Below are 16,221 nucleotides of genomic sequence, written 5' to 3' on the forward strand. Positions count from 1 at the left end.
GGGGCCATGGATCATTGCGATGACAGGGGTCAAGGAGCTTTGTGATGATAGGGGTATGGAGCAATTTGATGACAATTGTCATGGAGCATTGTGATGAAAAGCGCCATGGAGCGTTGTTACGAAAAGCACCATGGAGCATTGTGATGACAAGAGTCCTGGAGCATTGCGATGACACGAGCATGGAGAATTGTGATGAGAAGTGTTCTAGAGCATTATGATGACAAGCGCTTGGAGCATTGGGATGACAACGGGCATGGAGCATTGTGATTACAGGGACCATGGAGTTTTGTGATGACAAGGGCCATGGAGCATTGTGATCAAACTGGATATGGAGCGTTGTGATGAATGTGGTCATGGAGCATTGTGATGAAAAGTGCCATGGAACATTGTGATGACAAGAGTCCTGGAGCATTGTGATGACATTTTCATGGAGCATTGTGATGACACGGGTATTGTGAATTGTGATGACAAGAGTTCTGGAGCATTGTGATGACAAGGGCATAGACCATTGGGATTACAGGGGCCATGGAGTAATTTATGACAAGGGCATGGACCATTGTGAAAACAAGGGGCATGGAGCATTCTGATGAAAGTGGTACTGGAGCATTGTGATGAAAGGGGTCATGGATCATTGTGATGAAAGGGATCATGAAGCATTGTGATGACAATGGCCATGGAACATTGTGATGACAGGAGTCATGGAGCATTGTGATGACAAGGGAATGGAGCATTTTAATGACATGAGTTCTGGAGTATTTGGATGATAAGGGCATGGAAAATTGTGATTACAGTGGCCATGGAGCTTTGTGATTACAACTGCATTGAGCACTGTGATGACAAGTAGCATGGAGCATTGTGAAGAAAGGCGTGCTGGAGCATTGTTGGGAAAGTTGTCATGCATCACTGTGATTACAGTGATCTTGGAGCATTGTGATGACAGAGTTCATGGAGCATTGTGATGAGAATGCCATGGAGCACTGTGATTACAGGGGTCAAGGGGCATTGCGATGACAAGGGCATGGTGCATTGTGATGAAAGGGGTACCGGAGCATTGTGAGGAAAGGTGTCGTGGATCATTTTGATGACAGGGGTCATGGAGATTGGTGATGACAAGGGCCATGGGGCATTGTGATGACAGGGGTCATGTGACATTGTGATGACAGTGGGCATGGAGCATTTGATGAACGGGTTCATGGAGCACTGTGATTACAGGCAATATGGAGAATTGTGATGAAAGTGGTCATGGAGAATTGTGATGAAAGGGGTCATGGGGCATTGTGACGACAATGGCCATGGAGCATTGTGATTAAATGGGTTATGGAGCATTGTGATGAAAGTGGTCATGGAGCATTGTGATGATAAGCGCCATGAACTGTTGTGATGACAAGAATCCTAGAGTATTTTGATGACATTGTCATGGAGCATTGGGATGACACGGGCATGGAGCATTGTGATTACAGGGACCATGGAGCATTGTGATGAAAAATGCATTGAACATTTTGATGACAAGTGGTGTGGAGCATTGTGATAAAAGGCGATCTGGAGCATTGTGAGGAAAGGTGTCATGGATCATTGTGATTACATCGTCATGGAGCATTGTGATGACAGCGTTCATGGTGTACTGTGATGACAAGGGCCATGGAGCATTGTGATTACAGGGGTTATGTGGCATTGTGATGAGTGGCGTCATGGAGAATTGTGATGAAACAGGTCATGTAGCATTGTGATGACAAGTGAATGGAGCATTGTGATGACATGAGTTCTGGAGTATTTTAATGACAAGGCAATGGAGAATTGTGATGACAACTGCATTGAGCATTGTGATGAAAGGCGTACTGGAGCATTGTGATGAAAGGGGTCATGTAGCATTGTGATGAAATGGGACATGTGGAATTGTGATGGCAAGGTCCATGGAGCATTGTGATGAAAGTTGTCATGCAGCATTGCAATGAAAATCAGCAGGGAGCATTGTGAGGACAGGGGGCACTGGGCATTGTGATGAAATGGGACATGTGGAATTGTGATGGCAAGGTCCATGGAGCATTGTGATGAAAGTTGTCATGCAGCATTGCAATGAAAATCAGCAGGGAGCATTGTGAGGACAGGGGGCACTGGGCATTGTGATGACAGGGGCTTGGAGCATTGTGATGAAAGCTGTCTTGGAGCATTGTTATGAAAAGCACCATGGAGTATTTTGATGACAAGGGGCATGGAGTATTGTGATGCAAGGCGTACTGGAGCATTGTAATGAAAGGTGTCATGAGTCGTTGTGATTACAGCGATCATGGGGCATTGTGATGACCAGGGTTATGGAACATTGTGATAACAGGGCTCATGGAGCATTGTGATCACAAGGACCATGTAGTATTGTGATGACAGGTGTCATGGGGCATTGTGATGTCATGGGCATGGAGCATTGTGATGAAAGGGGTCATGGAGCACTCTGATTACAGGGGTCATGGAGTATTGTGATGAAAAAAGCCATGGAGCATTGTGATGACAGGTGTCATGGCACATTGTGATAACAGGGCTCATGGGTCATTGCGATGACGGAGGTAAGGGACGTTGTGATGACTGGGGTCATGGAGCATTGTTTTGACAGGGCCATTAAGCATTGTGATTACAGGGGTCATGGGGCAATGTGATGACAAGGATTCTGGAGCTTTAAGATGACAAGGGCATGGAACATTGGGACTACAGGTGTCATGGAATATTGTTATGACAGGGGTCATGGAGCATTTTGATGACAGGGGCGATGGAACATTGTGATGAAAGGGGTCATGGGGCATTGTGATGACAGTTGTCATGGAGCATTGTGATGACATGAGTTCTGCAGCACCGTGATGACAAGGGCATTGAGCCCTGTGACTACAAAGACCATGGAGCCTTGTGATGACAGGGTTCATGGAGCATTTTGAAAACAGGTATCATGGGGCTTTGTGAAGACAGGGGCATAGAGCATTTTTATGTAAGTGATCATGGAGAATTGTGATGAACATGATCATGTGGAATTGTAATGACAAAGGCCATGGATCATTGTGATGAAAGAAATCATGGAGCATTTTGATGAAAGATTTCATGGAGCATTGCAATGAAAAGCACCAGGGAGCATTGTGATAACAAGGCTCATGTAGCATTGTAATGAAAAAGGCCATGGAGCTTTGTGATGACAAGTGTCACTGGGCATTGTGATGAAAATGGTCATGGAGCACTGTGATTACAGGGGCCATGGAGCATTGTGATGACAAGGGACCTGGAGCATAGTAATGACAGGGGTCATAGAGCATTGTGATGACAAGTGCCATTTAGCATTTTGACGACATAGGTCATCGAGCAATGTGATGACAGGGGTAACGGATCATTGTGATGAAAAGGGTCATGGAGCTCTGTGATTACAGGGGTCATGGGGCATTGTGATAAAAAGTGCATGCACCATTGTGGTGACAAGGGGCATGGACCCTTGTGATGAAAGTGGTACTGGAGCATTGCGATGAAAGGGATCATGGACTATTGTGATTATAGGGATCATGGAGCATTGTGATGACAAGGGTCATGGAGCACTGTAATGACAGGTTCATGGGGCATTGTGATGACGGGGGTCATGGAGCATTGTGATGAGATGAGTCATGGAGAATTGTGATGACGAAGGCCATGGAGAATTGTGATGACAGTGGACATTGGGCAATGTGATGAAAGTGGTCATGGAGCACTGTGATTACAGGTGCCATGGATCATTGTGACTACAGGGATCATGGATCATTTTGATGACAAGCGTGATGGAGCATTGAGATGACAGGCATCATAGAGCATTGTGATGAAAAAGGCATGGAGCATTGTGATGACAGGTGTCATGGAGCATTGTAATGAAAGGGGCCATGGATCATTGCGATGACAGGGGTCAAGGAGCTTTGTGATGATAGGGGTATGGAGCAATTTGATGACAATTGTCATGGAGCATTGTGATGAAAAGCGCCATGGAGCGTTGTTACGAAAAGCACCATGGAGCATTGTGATGACAAGAGTCCTGGAGCATTGCGATGACACGAGCATGGAGAATTGTGATGAGAAGTGTTCTAGAGCATTATGATGACAAGCGCTTGGAGCATTGGGATGACAACGGGCATGGAGCATTGTGATTACAGGGACCATGGAGTTTTGTGATGACAAGGGCCATGGAGCATTGTGATCAAACTGGATATGGAGCGTTGTGATGAATGTGGTCATGGAGCATTGTGATGAAAAGTGCCATGGAACATTGTGATGACAAGAGTCCTGGAGCATTGTGATGACATTTTCATGGAGCATTGTGATGACACGGGTATTGTGAATTGTGATGACAAGAGTTCTGGAGCATTGTGATGACAAGGGCATAGACCATTGGGATTACAGGGGCCATGGAGTAATTTATGACAAGGGCATGGACCATTGTGACAACAAGGGGCATGGAGCATTCTGATTAAAGTGGTACTGGAGCATTGTGATGAAAGGGGTCATGGATCATTGTGATGAAAGGGATCATGAAGCATTGTGATGACAATGGCCATGGAACATTGTGATGACAGGAGTCATGGAGCATTGTGATGACAAGGGAATGGAGCATTTTAATGACATGAGTTCTGGAGTATTTGGATGATAAGGGCATGGAAAATTGTGATTACAGTGGCCATGGAGCTTTGTGATTACAACTGCATTGAGCACTGTGATGACAAGTAGCATGGAGCATTGTGAAGAAAGGCGTGCTGGAGCATTGTTGGGAAAGTTGTCATGCATCACTGTGATTACAGTGATCTTGGAGCATTGTGATGACAGAGTTCATGGAGCATTGTGATGAGAATGCCATGGAGCACTGTGATTACAGGGGTCAAGGGGCATTGTGATGACAAGGGCATGGTGCATTGTGATGAAAGGGGTACTGGAGCATTGTGAGGAAAGGTGTCGTGGATCATTTTGATGACAGGGGTCATGGAGATTGGTGATGACAAGGGCCATGGGGCATTGTGATGACAGGGGTCATGTGACATTGTGATGACAGTGGGCATGGAGCATTTGATGAACGGGTTCATGGAGCACTGTGATTACAGGCAATATGGAGAATTGTGATGAAAGTGGTCATGGAGAATTGTGATGAAAGGGGTCATGGGGCATTGTGACGACAATGGCCATGGAGCATTGTGATTAAATGGGTTATGGAGCATTGTGATGAAAGTGGTCATGGAGCATTGTGATGATAAGCGCCATGAACTGTTGTGATGACAAGAATCCTAGAGTATTTTGATGACATTGTCATGGAGCATTGGGATGACACGGGCATGGAGCATTGTGATTACAGGGACCATGGAGCATTGTGATGAAAAATGCATTGAACATTTTGATGACAAGTGGTGTGGAGCATTGTGATAAAAGGCGATCTGGAGCATTGTGAGGAAAGGTGTCATGGATCATTGTGATTACATCGTCATGGAGCATTGTGATGACAGCGTTCATGGTGTACTGTGATGACAAGGGCCATGGAGCATTGTGATTACAGGGGTTATGTGGCATTGTGATGAGTGGCGTCATGGAGAATTGTGATGAAACAGGTCATGTAGCATTGTGATGACAAGTGAATGGAGCATTGTGATGACATGAGTTCTGGAGTATTTTAATGACAAGGCAATGGAGAATTGTGATGACAACTGCATTGAGCATTGTGATGAAAGGCGTACTGGAGCATTGTGATGAAAGGGGTCATGTAGCATTGTGATGAAATGGGACATGTGGAATTGTGATGGCAAGGTCCATGGAGCATTGTGATGAAAGTTGTCATGCAGCATTGCAATGAAAATCAGCAGGGAGCATTGTGAGGACAGGGGGCACTGGGCATTGTGATGACAGGGGCTTGGAGCATTGTGATGAAAGCTGTCTTGGAGCATTGTTATGAAAAGCACCATGGAGTATTTTGATGACAAGGGGCATGGAGTATTGTGATGTAAGGCGTACTGGAGCATTGAAATGAAAGGTGTCATGAGTCATTGTGATTACAGCGATCATGGAGCATTGTGATGACCAGGGTTATGGAACATTGTGATAACAGGGCTCATGGAGCATTGTGATCACAAGGACCATGTAGTATTGTGATGACAGGTGTCATGGGGCATTGTGATGTCCTGGGCATGGAGCATTGTGATGAAAGGGGTCATGGAGCACTCTGATTACACAGGTCATGGAGTATTGTGATGAAAAAAGACATGGAGCATTGTGATGACAGGTGTCATGGCACATTGTGATAACAGGGCTCATGGGTCATTGCGATGACGGAGGTAAGGAACGTTGTGATGACTGGGGTCATGGAGCATTGTTTTGACAGGGCCATTAAGCATTGTGATTACAGGGGTCATGGGGCAATGTGATGACAAGGATTCTGGAGCATTGAGATGACAAGGGCATGGAACATTGGGATTACAGGTGTCATGAAATATTTTTATGACAGGGGTCATGGAGCATTTTGATGACAGGGGCGATGGAACATTGTGATGAAAGGGGTCATGGGGCATTGTGATGACAGTTGACATGGAGCATTGTGATGACATGAGTTCTGTAGCACCGTGATGACAAGGGCATGGAGCCCTGTGACTACAAGGGCCATGGAGCCTTGTGATGACAGGGGTCATGGAGCATTTTGAAAACAGGTATCATGGGGCATTGTGAGGACAGGGGCATGGAGCATTTTTATGTAAGTGATCATGGAGAATTGTGATGAACGTGATCATGTGGAATTGTAATGACAAGGGCCATGGATCATTGTGATGAAAAAATCATGGAGCATTTTGATGAAAGATTTCACGGAGCATTGCAATGAAAAGCACCAGGGAGCACTGTGATAACAAGGGTCATGGAGCATTGTGATGACAGGGGTCATGGAGCATTGTGATCAAAAAGGCCATGGAGCATTGTGATGACAAGTGACATTGGGCATTGTGATGAAAGTGATCATGGAGCACTGTGATTACAGGGGCCATGGAGCATTGTGATGACAAGGGACCTGGAGCATAGTAATGACAGGGGTCATAGAGCATTGTGATGACAAGTGCCATTTAGCATTTTGATGACATTGGTCATCGAGCAATGTGATGACAGGGGTCACGGAGCATTGTGATGAAAAGGGTCATGGAGCACTGTGATTACAGGGATCATGGAGCATTGTGATGATAAGTGACATGGAGCATTGTGATGACAGGTGTCATAGAACATTGTGATGACAAGTATCGTTTAGCATTTTGATGACAGGGGTCATGAGACATTGTGATGACAGGGGTCATGGAGCGTTGTGGTTAAAGGGATCATGGATCAATGCGATGACAGTGATCGATGAGCAGTGTGATGATAGGGGAATGGAGCATTGTGTTGACAATTGTAATGGAGCACTGTGATGAAAGGCGTCATGGAGCATTTTGATCACAAGGACCCTAGAGCATTGTGATGACAAGAGTTCTGGAGCATTGTGATGACAAGGGGCATGGAGCATTGTGATGAAACCGGTACTGGAGCATTGCGATGAAAGGGGTCATGGATCAGTGACAATACAGGGATCCTGGAGCATTGTGATGACAAGGGTCATGGAGCATTGTGATGAGAAGGGCCATGGAGCATTGTGATGACCGGGGTCATGGGGCATTGTGATGACACGTGTCATGGAGCATTGTGATGAAAGGGGTCATGGGGCATTGTAATGACAAGGGCCATGGAGCATTGTGATTAAATGGGTTATGGAGACTTTTGATGAAAGTGATCATGGAGCATTGTGATGAAAGTGGGCATTGGGCAATGTGATGAAAGTGGTCACGGATTACTGTGATTACAGGTGCCATGGATCATTGTGACTACAGGGATCATGTATCATTTTGATGACAAGCGTGATGGAGCATTGAGATGACAGGCGTCATAGGGCATTGTGATGAAAAAGGCATGGAGCATTGTGATGACAGGTGTCATGGAGCATTGTGATGAAAAGCGCCATGGAGCATTGTTACGAAAAGCACCATGGAGCATTGTGATGACAAGAGTCCTGGAGCATTGTGATGACACGAGCATGGAGAATGGTGATGAGAAGTGTTCTAGAGCATTATGATGACAAGCGCTTGGAGCATTGGGATGACAATGGGCATGGAGCATTGTGATTACAGGGACCATGGAGTTTTGTGATGACAAGGGCCATGGAGCATTGTGATCAAACTGGTTATGGAGCGTTGTGATGAATGTGGTCATGGAGCATTGTGATGAAAAGTGCCATGGAGCATTGTGATGACAAGAGTTCTGGAGCATTGTGATGACATTTTCATGGAGCATTGTGATGACACCGGTATTGTGAATTGTGATGACAAGAGTTCTGGAGCATTGTGATGACAAGGGCATAGACCATTGGGATTACAGGGGCCATGGAGTAATTTATGACAAGGGCATGGACCGTTGTGACAACAAGGGGCATGGAGCATTCTGATGAAAGTGGTACTGAAGCATTGTGATGAAAGGGGTCATGGATCATTGTGATGAAAGGGATCATGAAGCATTGTGATGACAATGGCCATGGAACATTGTGATGACAGGGGTCATGGAGCATTGTGATGACAAGGGAATGGAGCATTTTAATGACATGAGTTCTGGAGTATTTGGATGATAAGGGCATGGAAAATTGTGATTACAGTGGCCATGGAGCTTTGTGATTACAACTGCATTGAGCACTGTGATGACAAGTGGCATGGAGCATTGTGAAGAAAGGCGTGCTGGAGCATTGTTGGGAAAGTTGTCATGCATCACTGTGATTACGGTGATCTTGGAGCATTGTGATGACAGAGTTCATGGAGCATTGTGATGAGAATGCCATGGAGCACTGTGATTACAGGGGTCAAGGGGCATTGTGATGACAAGGGCATGGTGCATTGTGATGAAAGGGGTACTGGAGCATTGTGAGGAAAGGTGTCGTGGATCATTTTGATGACAGGGGTCATGGAGATTGGTGATGACAAGGGCCATGGGGCATTGTGATGACAGGGGTCATGTGACATTGTGATGACAGTGGGCATGGAGCATTTGATGAACGGGTTCATGGAGCACTGTGATTACAGGCAATATGGAGAATTGTGATGAAAGTGGTCATGGAGAATTGTGATGAAAGGGGTCATGGGGCATTGTGACGACAATGGCCATGGAGCATTGTGATTAAATGGGTTATGGAGCATTGTGATGAAAGTGGTCATGGAGCATTGTGATGATAAGCGCCATGAACTGTTGTGATGACAAGAATCCTAGAGTATTTTGATGACATTGTCATGGAGCATTGGGATGACACGGGCATGGAGCATTGTGATTACAGGGACCATGGAGCATTGTGATGAAAAATGCATTGAACATTTTGATGACAAGTGGTGTGGAGCATTGTGATAAAAGGCGATCTGGAGCATTGTGAGGAAAGGTGTCATGGATCATTGTGATTACATCGTCATGGAGCATTGTGATGACAGCGTTCATGGTGTACTGTGATGACAAGGGCCATGGAGCATTGTGATTACAGGGGTTATGTGGCATTGTGATGAGTGGCGTCATGGAGAATTGTGATGAAACAGGTCATGTAGCATTGTGATGACAAGTGAATGGAGCATTGTGATGACATGAGTTCTGGAGTATTTTAATGACAAGGCAATGGAGAATTGTGATGACAACTGCATTGAGCATTGTGATGAAAGGCGTACTGGAGCATTGTGATGAAAGGGGTCATGTAGCATTGTGATGAAATGGGACATGTGGATTGTGATGGCAAGGTCCATGGAGCACTGTGATGAAAGTTGTCATGCAGCATTGCAATGAAAATCAGCAGGGAGCATTGTGAGGACAGGGGGCACTGGGCATTGTGATGACAGGGGCTTGGAGCATTGTGATGAAAGCTGTCTTGGAGCATTGTTATGAAAAGCACCATGGAGTATTTTGATGACAAGGGGCATGGAGTATTGTGATGTAAGGCGTACTGGAGCATTGAAATGAAAGGTGTCATGAGTCATTGTGATTACAGCGATCATGGAGCATTGTGATGACCAGGGTTATGGAACATTGTGATAACAGGGCTCATGGAGCATTGTGATCACAAGGACCATGTAGTATTGTGATGACAGGTGTCATGGGGCATTGTGATGTCCTGGGCATGGAGCATTGTGATGAAAGGGGTCATGGAGCACTCTGATTACACAGGTCATGGAGTATTGTGATGAAAAAAGCCATGGAGCATTGTGATGACAGGTGTCATGGAGCATTGTGATAACAGGGTTCATGGGTCATTGCGATGACGGAGGTAAGGAACGTTGTGATGACTGGGGTCATGGAGCATTGTTTTGACAGGGCCATTAAGCATTGTGATTACAGGGGTCATGGGGCAATGTGATGACAAGGATTCTGGAGCATTGAGATGACAAGGGCATGGAACATTGGGATTACAGGTGTCATGGAATATTGTTATGACAGGGGTCATGGAGCATTTTGATGACAGGGGCGATGGAACATTGTGATGAAAGGGGTCATGGGGCATTGTGATGACAGTTGACATGGAGCATTGTGATGACATGAGTTCTGTAGCACCGTGATGACAAGGGCATGGAGCCCTGTGACTACAAGGGCCATGGAGCCTTGTGATGACAGGGGTCATGGAGCATTTTGAAAACAGGTATCATGGGGCATTGTGAGGACAGGGGCATGGAGCATTTTTATGTAAGTGATCATGGAGAATTGTGATGAACGTGATCATGTGGAATTGTAATGACAAGGGCCATGGATCATTGTGATGAAAGAAATCATGGAGCATTTTGATGAAAGATTTCACGGAGCATTGCAATGAAAAGCACCAGGGAGCACTGTGATAACAAGGGTCATGGAGCATTGTGATGACAGGGGTCATGGAGCATTGTGATGACAAGTGACATTGGGCATTGTGATGAAAGTGATCATGGAGCACTGTGATTACAGGGGCCATGGAGCATTGTGATGACAAGGGACCTGGAGCATAGTAATGACAGGGGTCATAGAGCATTGTGATGACAAGTGCCATTTAGCATTTTGATGACATTGGTCATCGAGCAATGTGATGACAGGGGTCACGGAGCATTGTGATGAAAAGGGTCATGGAGCACTGTGATTACAGGGATCATGGAGCATTGTGATGATAAGTGACATGGAGCATTGTGATGACAGGTGTCATAGAACATTATGATGACAAGTATCGTTTAGCATTTTGATGACAGGGGTCATGAGACATTGTGATGACAGGGGTCATGGAGCGTTGTGATTAAAGGGATCATGGATCAATGCGATGACAGTGATCGATGAGCAGTGTGATGATAGGGGCATGGAGCATTGTGGTGACAATGGTAATGGAGCACTGTGATGAAAGGCGTCATGGAGCATTTTGATCACAAGGGCCCTAGAGCATTGTGATGACAAGAGTTCTGGAGCATTGTCATGATAACGGCATGGAGCATTGTGATTACAGGGGCCATGGAACATTTTGATGAAAAGTGCATGGAGCATTGTGATGACAAGCGGCATGGAGCATTGTGATGAAAGCGGTACTGGAGCATTGCGATGAAAGGGGTCATGGATCAGTGACAATACAGGGATCCTGGAGCATTGTGATGAGAAGGGCCATGAAGCATTGTGATGACCGGGGTCATGGGGCATTGTGATGACAAGGGCCATGGAGCATTGTGATTAAATGGGTTATGGAGACTTTTGATGAAAGTGGTCATGGAGCATTGTGATGAAAGTGGACATGGAGCATTGTGATGACAAGGGAATGGAGCATTGTGATGAAAGTGGCCATGGAGCATTGTGATGACAAGGGAATGGAACATTGTGATGACATGTGTCATGGAGCATTGTGATGAAATGGGTCATGGAGCATTGTGATGACAAAGGCATGGTGCATATTGATGACAAGTGGCATGGAGCATTGTGATGAAACGGATACTGGAGCATTGTGAGGAAAGGTGTCATGGATCATTGTGATGACAGGGGTTATGGAAAACTGTGATTACAAGCGACATGGGACATTGTGAAGACAGGGGTCATGGAGCATTGTGATGACAAGGGCATAGATCATTGGGATTACGGGGCCATTGAGTAATTTATGACAAGGGCATGGACCATTGTGACAAAAAGGGGCATGGAGCATTCTGATGAAAGTGTTACTGGAGCATTGTGATGAAAGGGGTCATGGATCATTGTGATGACAGGGATCCTGAAGCATTGTGATGACAAGGGTCATGGAGCATTGTGATGACAGGGGTCATGGAGAATTGTGATGACAAGGGCCATGGAGCATTGTGATTAAATGGGTTATGGAGCGTTGTGATGAAAGTGGTCATGGAGCATTTTGATGATAAGTGCCATGAACCGTTGTGATGACAAGAGGCCTAGAGCATTGTGATGACATTGTCATGGAGCATTGGGATGACACGCGCATGGATCATTGTGTTTACAGGGACCATGGAGCTCTGTGATGACAAATGCATTGAACATTTTGATGACAACGGGTGTGGAGCATTGTGATAAAAGGCGAACAGGAGCATTGTGAGGAAAGGTGTCATGGATCATTCTGATTACATCGTCAAGGAGCATTGTGATGACAGCGTTTATGGAGTAGTGTGATGAAAAAGGACATGGAGAATTGTGATTACAGGGGTTATGGGGCATTTTGATGAGTGGCATCATGGATCATTGTGATAAAATAGGTCATGTAGCATTGTTATGACAAGTGAATGGAGCATTGTGATGATATGAGTTCTGGAGTATTTTGATGACAAGGCAAGGGAGAATTGGGATTACAGGGACCATGGAGCATTGTGATGAAAGGCGTACTGGAGCATTGAAATGAAAGGTGTCATGAGTCATTGTGATTACAGCGATCATGGAGCATTGTGATGACCAGGGTTATGGAACATTGTGATAACAGGGCTCATGGAGCATTGTGATCACAAGGACCATGTCGTATTGTGATGACAGGTGTCATGGGGCATTGTGATGTCACGGGCATGGAGCATTGTGATGAAAGTGGTCATGGAGCACTCTGATTACAGGGGTCATGGAGTATTGTGATGAAAAAAGCCATGGAGAATTGTGATGACAGGGGTCATGGAGTACTGTGATGAAAAAAGCCATGGAGCATTGTGATGACAGGTGTCATGGAGCATTGTGATAACAGGGCTCATGGGTCATTGCGATGACGGAGGTAAGGAACGTTGTGATGACTGGGGTCATGGAGCATTGTTTTGACAGGGCCATTAAGCATTGTGATTACAGGGGTCATGGGGCAATGTGATGACAAGGATTCTGGAGCATTGAGATGACAAGGGCATGGAACATTGGGATTACAGGTGTCATGGAATATTTTTATGACAGGGGTCATGGAGCATTTTGATGACAGGGGCGATGGAACATTGTGATGAAAGGGGTCATGGGGCATTGTGATGAGTGGCGTCATGGAGCATTGTGATGAAACAGGTCATGTAGCATTGTGATGACAATTGAATTGAGCATTGTGATGACATGAGTTCTGGGTATTTTGATGGCAAGCAATGGAGAATTGTGATTACAGGGGCCATGGAGCATTGTGATGAAAGGCGTACTGGAGCATTGTGATGAAAGGGGTCATGTAGCATTGTGATGAAATGGGACATGTGGAATTGTGATGGCAAGGTCCATGGAGCATTGTGATGAAAGTTGTCATGCAGCATTGCAATGAAAATCAGCAGGGAGCATTGTGAGGACAGGGGGCACTGGGCATTGTGATGACAGGGGCTTGGAGCATTGTGATGAAAGCTGTCTTGGAGCATTGTTATGAAAAGCACCATGGAGTATTTTGATGACAAGGGGCATGGAGTATTGTGATGTAAGGCGTACTGGAGCATTGAAATGAAAGGTGTCATGAGTCATTGTGATTACAGCGATCATGGAGCATTGTGATGACCAGGGTTATGGAACATTGTGATAACAGGGCTCATGGAGCATTGTGATCACAAGGACCATGTAGTATTGTGATGACAGGTGTCATGGGGCATTGTGATGTCATGGGCATGGAGCATTGTGATGAAAGGGGTCATGGAGCACTCTGATTACAGGGGTCATGGAGTATTGTGATGAAAAAAGCCATGGAGCATTGTGATGACAGGTGTCATGGCACATTGTGATAACAGGGCTCATGGGTCATTGCGATGACGGAGGTAAGGAACGTTGTGATGACTGGGGTCATGGAGCATTGTTTTGACAGGGCCATTAAGCATTGTGATTACAGGGGTCATGGGGCAATGTGATGACAAGGATTCTGGAGCATTGAGATGACAAGGGCATGGAACATTGGGATTACAGGTGTCATGAAATATTTTTATGACAGGGGTCATGGAGCATTTTGATGACAGGGGCGATGGAACATTGTGATGAAAGGGGTCATGGGGCATTGTGATGACAGTTGACATGGAGCATTGTGATGACATGAGTTCTGTAGCACCGTGATGACAAGGGCATGGAGCCCTGTGACTACAAGGGCCATGGAGCCTTGTGATGACAGGGGTTATGGAGCATTTTGAAAACAGGTATCATGGGGCATTGTGAGGACAGGGGCATGGAGCATTTTTATGTAAGTGATCATGGAGAATTGTGATGAACGTGATCATGTGGAATTGTAATGACAAGGGCCATGGATCATTGTGATGAAAGAAATCATGGAGCATTTTGATGAAAGATTTCACGGAGCATTGCAATGAAAAGCACCAGGGAGCACTGAGATAACAAGGGTCATGGAGCATTGTGATGACAGGGGTCATGGAGCATTGTGATGAAAAAGGCCATGGAGCATTGTGATGACAAGTGACATTGGGCATTGTGATGAAAGTGATCATGGAGCACTGTGATTACAGGGGCCATGGAGCATTGTGATGACAAGGGACCTGGAGCATAGTAATGACAGGGGTCATAGAGCATTGTGATGACAAGTGCCATTTAGCATTTTGATGACATTGTTCATCGAGCAATGTGATGACAGGGGTCACGGAGCATTGTGATGAAAAGGGTCATGGAGCACTGTGATTACAGGGATCATGGAGCATTGTGATGATAAGTGACATGGAGCATTGTGATGACAGGTGTCATAGAACATTGTGATGACAAGTATCGTTTAGCATTTTGATGACAGGGGTCATGAGACATTGTGATGACAGGGGTCATGGAGCGTTGTGATTAAAGGGATCATGGATCAATGCGATGACAGTGATCGATGAGCAGTGTGATGATAGGGGAATGGAGCATTGTGTTGACAATTGTAATGGAGCACTGTGATGAAAGGCGTCATGGAGCATTTTGATCACAAGGGCCCTAGAGCATTGTGATGACAAGAGTTCTGGAGCATTGTGATGACAAGGGGCATGGAGCATTGTGATGAAACCGGTACTGGAGCATTGCGATGAAAGGGGTCATGGATCAGTGACAATACAGGGATCCTGGAGCATTGTGATGACAAGGGTCATGGAGCATTGTGATGAGAAGGGCCATGGAGCATTGTGATGACCGGGGTCATGGGGCATTGTGATGACACGTGTCATGGAGCATTGTGATGAAAGGGGTCATGGGGCATTGTAATGACAAGGGCCATGGAGCATTGTGATTAAATGGGTTATGGAGACTTTTGATGAAAGTGATCATGGAGCATTGTGATGAAAGTGGGCATTGGGCAATGTGATGAAAGTGGTCAAGGATTACTGTGATTACAGGTGCCATGGATCATTGTGACTACAGGGATCATGTATCATTTTGATGACAAGCGTGATGGAGCATTGAGATGACAGGCGTCATAGGGCATTGTGATGAAAAAGGCATGGAGCATTGTGATGACAGGTGTCATGGAGCATTGTGATGAAAAGCGCCATGGAGCATTGTTACGAAAAGCACCATGGAGCATTGTGATGACAAGAGTCCTGGAGCATTGTGATGACACGAGCATGGAGAATGGTGATGAGAAGTGTTCTAGAGCATTATGATGACAAGCGCTTGGAGCATTGGGATGACAATGGGCATGGAGCATTGTGATTACAGGGACCATGGAGTTTTGTGATGACAAGGGCCATGGAGCATTGTGATCAAACTGGTTATGGAGCGTTGTGATGAATGTGGTCATGGAGCATTGTGATGAAAAGTGCCATGGAGCATTGTGAT

Source organism: Balaenoptera physalus, assembly GCF_965194825.1.
Source record: "Balaenoptera physalus genome assembly, chromosome: 9".
NCBI lineage: Eukaryota > Metazoa > Chordata > Mammalia > Artiodactyla > Balaenopteridae > Balaenoptera > Balaenoptera physalus.